Genomic DNA, 5,090 nt, shown 5'->3' on the forward strand with positions numbered 1-5,090 from the left:
TTCAGCTCCCTGATTTCATCGCAGATTCATCGAATGCAGTCATTAATTTACAGCAACATGGGTGTATGATCGGCTGACTCGGGAAGAAACGGGCGAGGAGATATCATCTGTTGCTTCTGACATGCATGAGCTATAGAAGAAGCTGTGTGTTGTCAGGTTATGGTGTATTCAGATGAGGTCTCGGGACCAGACAACGATGAGCGAGGTCATAGAGATTTTGGAGGCTTGGACCGATGGCCCGCAGATGCCCTCGAGGCCGTTTTCCAGCACGTACATGCTCAGCCCCTCAGCTTCATCGCGGATTCATCGAATGCAGTCTTCAGTTTACAGCTACATAGTTCTAAATTGAGTTTCCAACAGCACATGGGCATGCTCTCATGAACAAAGTTGTAGCATATATGCCTGCTGAATAATGAGGAATAGATACTTGTATGCTGCTCAGTATTACAAGTGCGAATGGCAGTACACAAACTGCAAAGCTCGAAAGACGGATCGGCCAAGACGCGCTACTCCTCCTGAAGAATCAACTGCATATATGCAGAAGAAAGAAGCTAGGCAACAGAAACTACCATTAACGGACGAGCAGACATAGTCGTTTCACCCATGCGCTGGCATTGCTACACAGCCTCCCACGTTTGCGCCTTGGATCGAGTATAGGCAAAAACTCGGAGTGGTAACAAAGAGACCACAGAGCTTCCTTGCATTGCAGTGCAGAATCTGGTAATAATTGCAAATTGAGTCAGTCAGTTGAGGGATAATCAATCAGTCGAGTACACAAGATTGAAAGCGTACATCCTTTTTCTTTAAACTAACGAACATCCACTTGATCACTAACTTGTTTCTATGATCGACCCTACCAGTTATGTCCTATGGAGTCAGCTGACGATACACATGAACATGCAGAAAGACCATGTCAAATTTAGTTGACAAGCTCGTAATAAATTCTCACTACTAGGAGCAACTACTAGTTGCTTTAATTCGGCAAATATATGACAAGGTTCATAAAAAAATACTGTCTGTATATGCACAGAAGAGTGGAGACGAAACACCAAACCCTAACCTTGGAGCAGTGACGATGTATCACCTAATCCTTTCTGCAAGTCCTTTCTGCGTCAGTCGAACTGTAACGTTTCTTATGTGGCCAATCTTCATTGCATCTTCGCTGCGCTCATCTGAATCTCTCTTCTGCCGGAGTTTCTCTATCAACTCTTCTGATGTGTTATGCAGAACTAATTTCTCAAGTGCTGCAAGGTGTTCAATGCCATCAGGAAGAAACTTCAGCTCGGGACAGTCTCCGAAACATAGCTGGGTGAGGTTTTGCATCGCGCCCTTCTCTATTCTAACTTGATTGAGCTGTGGTGCGCCATATATCCACAGCTGACTAAGTTTTGGAAATGACTCTGTATAAAAATCCAACCTCTTCCCTTCAAAAGCCTTCACTAGCAGAAGAAAGCGTAGACCACTTAACACGTGCAGACAGGAAAAGGTTCTCTCATCAATATTGGAGAATGCCAGGTCCAACCGAGTGAGGCTATTAAGGTGTGACCAAGAAGAGAAAAGCTGAGGCATCGTTGTTTTTTCTAGCTGCCCTGCTAAACCAAGCCAAGAAAGAGTTGGAGGTAAATATAGCCCTTCAAGCTGCATCACCTCATCCTCAACTGCAGTGCTAATTTGCAGATGGGCAAGATGGCTCATTTTGGTGATAGCATTGCTTAAGTCAACAGAATGTTCGCTTCTTAGGTTGCAGACAGAAAATGTTCTTAGCTCTGTCAAAGCTCCAACTTCACGCAGAAACTCTGGAGTGGCACTGATAGTTTGAAGAGCCCGCAATCCTGCCAAATGCTGCATGCCATTAGGCACCTTGACACCGGATATATTTACAGTTTCCAATGTGGTGGGAGTGCCCGCATACAGGTACCTCAACTTCTGAAGCTTTACAACACTCTTTGGCAAGTAATTCAGTTTAGAATCATAAGCGTCCAAGATTTCCAAGTTTTGTAACCTCCCAACTGCTTCAGGCAGGATTTGGATCTGCGTATCTCTAAGACCCAAATAACGCAGATTAAACAAGTCAAATACCTCATTGGGCAGAATTTTGATACAAGTACCTTGTAGATCCAATGTCGACATCAAATTTGAAGATGTTAGGATAGGCTTCAACTGATCAACATTGATAGACCTCTCAAATACTTGGAGCTCACGGAGCTGTGTGGCACCTGATCGGCTCAGGTGTTCATGGTTTTTGCCCTGAATAGATATGCGGCGTGCACCCTTAATAGATAATGTCCCAGTAGCAGCAGAGCTATCATAAGCTTTACCAAAGCATTCCTCCTTGGCTTTGTTGAGGGCAAGAAGGCGTATGACATCATGCATCCGACATTCTATAAGTCGTCCGGCATAATTCCTTTCCACTACCTGTAATAGACTTCGGTTCACAAGCTCAACCAAGTATCCCTCTGCTACTTCCTCCAATGTTCTGTTCTCTTCCTTAATCATGATAAACCCTGCTGCAATCCATTTCCTCACTGTTCTTCTCCTCTTTAATCCACAATCTTCTGGGGACAATGCACAGTGTGGGAAACAATTCTTCACATCATATGGAAGGTCCTCCAAGCTGACCTTTAGGATCAAATGACCATCACGTATCACATCTTTCGCAAACTGTGAATCCAAACACATGTACACATCGTCCCATTCAGCGGAATTTTGGGGTTTGCAGGAGAGTAGGCGGCCAATGCAAGCAATAGCAATAGGCAAGCCTTGACACTTTGCTATGAACTTCCAAGCCAATTCCTGCAGCTCCAACAGGCACTTTTTGTCATCATCATTCCAAAATGCCCCTTTGCAGAACAACACCCAGGAGTGATGTGCTTGTAGTGGTTCCAAGTGAATTTTTTTTTTGAACCTGGTTCCAAGTGAATTGCATATGCGGACTCCCTGGTTGGCAACACTGTCTGCTTTCTTGATGTCATAACAACTCGGCGGTACAGTTAGATGTTGGGAAGACATCCCTTATCTCCGACCAAAAGCACTCAGCCCAAACATCACCCAGGACCATAATGTACAATTTACCTTGAAGGTACTGGTGGATGGACTTTGCTAGGCCTCTCATCTCAATGTTGATGACGTCGATTGCAATGCCGAACTCTGCAGCGATCTTCTTCAGCAGATCCTCAATACGGTCACTTTCCAACACAGTTACCCATGCCGCGGCATCGAAATCCTCTTTCACGGTGTTGTACACGTGATCAACCAGAGTGGTCTGCTCCGAACATTCACCATAGCCATTCAAGCACTGTATCAACCTCTCCTTGTGTTCATCGATCCCCACAAGGTCCTCATCCTTGGTGAAGTGCAAAGCTTGACCTCAATTAGTCAATCTGAAAGCAGAAGCAGACCTGCCGGTGATGGCGTAATCCCTCTTCCTCCGGTTTGCATCCTGCAGCTACGCTTCGATTTCTTGGAGCTTGGCCGCCAGGTCTTGATATGCTTGAGCCGCTTCTTCATCTTGCCGGCGAAGCCTCCGTGCTTGGAGTCCTCCAGCTTGTAGGTGAACTCATCGACAACGTCCTCAATTTGGAAGGCGAGGCGCCTGATCTCGCCGACGAAGATGGCGGTGGTCTTGTCGGTGTCCTTGAACCGCTCTGCCTCCGTGTGCGTGCCTTTTTTTGCTTTTCAGGGCTTGTTGAGCTGTGCCCTCAGCATTAACCCTCTTGACTTCTTGCCGTGTTCAGACTGTGCGTGTGTGTGTGTTGTGGTCGAATTATGTTGGATGTTGGGCTTTATCTATAAAGCGGGGCGAAAGCCTTTTTAGAAAAAAAAAGGTATGCTTGCATGCTCTCCAGCTCTGCCTTGGACTGGCGGATCTTGCCGAAGAGACCCCTCAGGGCCGCAGCTTCCTTGCACAGCAGCGCCCCACCATAGGTTGCCGCCTCTTTCGCCAGCGCTGCCCCGAGTGTCATCACCAGCTGCCCAACAACAGCCTCCGCATTGGTTGTTGAGGTTTCCGACAACTCGAACCAAGTGTCCTAATCTCACTCACCAAGTTCTCACTTGAGTACCAACATCAAAAGATGATCCCCCTTATTTGTTTGTGCAGTTCAACTCGAACCAAGTGTCCTAATCTCACTCACCAAGTTCACACACCTACATTTTATGTTGTTAATTCCATATAACCATCAAACTTCGCTCTGTCTCTCCAAACACAGTAGCTCATTTGGCTGTGATGAACCTGTAAAATCAGTAGTAACAAGAGCATCAGGGACAACAACATCAGTAACGAAACAAGTAGAGCAGCAGTGCAACATCGATCTCTCCTCATTAATCATTATCTGTCTCTCCCACTCTTCAGCGGCATCAAGCAGCAGTCTAGTACTCTAGTCTAGTCTCAGCCAAATCTCAACTTACCCTCACCACAAGATAAGCACACACATGACTGGCAACAGCAGGAGCTAGCATGAGCGGGCCACCACGGCCTCGACACAGAGCAGCGCGGGGCTGCGACTTAGGAAGAAGGGGAAAACAACCAACCTGTAAGGTAGACCCTTCCCGCGGCGACGACGCGCCTGGTTCGATTTGCACGCGACACAAGCAGGGAACAAGTAATTAAGCTGGTTGGTCCTTGTTCAAGCTCCCAGGTACTGAAAATTCATGCGCCTGCATGCAAAACAACCACACACCGTGACTCCAAATTCCAAAATGAGATATCGCGACCTGGGCGTTGCATAACAAAAAGGAAACTTAGCCCTTCTTGTTCTTCGCTGATGAGAGAAGACAATTATACTACTAACATTCAGGTTTCCTCTGTGTGGAGCCAAACAAAACAATCACAACCACATAAACCTACAGCATATTTTGACCATTTTCTCCCCAATTAAATCTGGAATATATCACAATTCTTTCCAAGAAAAAAAATAGCATATCACAACTTACAGCTTTGATGAGGAGTAAAAGCAACTGAAATGAAACATCCAATCCTGCAGGAATAAAGAACACTCCTAATTGCATAATGTATGGTACCATGGCATACACATTGCGCTTGAAATCCATCCATCCATCCGGTGGAAAACTATAGGTTGGAATCCTCCCCT

General features: G+C 46.0%; 1 pseudogene; it reads right to left on the reverse strand.

The window, feature by feature from the left end:
* LOC119349793 lies at window positions 1-5,049 on the reverse strand (annotated as a pseudogene).
* Between the last annotated feature and the right edge of the window lie 41 nt (window positions 5,050-5,090).

The sequence above is a fragment of the Triticum dicoccoides genome, chromosome 1A, assembly GCF_002162155.2.
Source record: "Triticum dicoccoides isolate Atlit2015 ecotype Zavitan chromosome 1A, WEW_v2.0, whole genome shotgun sequence".
Classification (NCBI taxonomy): Eukaryota; Viridiplantae; Streptophyta; class Magnoliopsida; order Poales; family Poaceae; genus Triticum; species Triticum dicoccoides.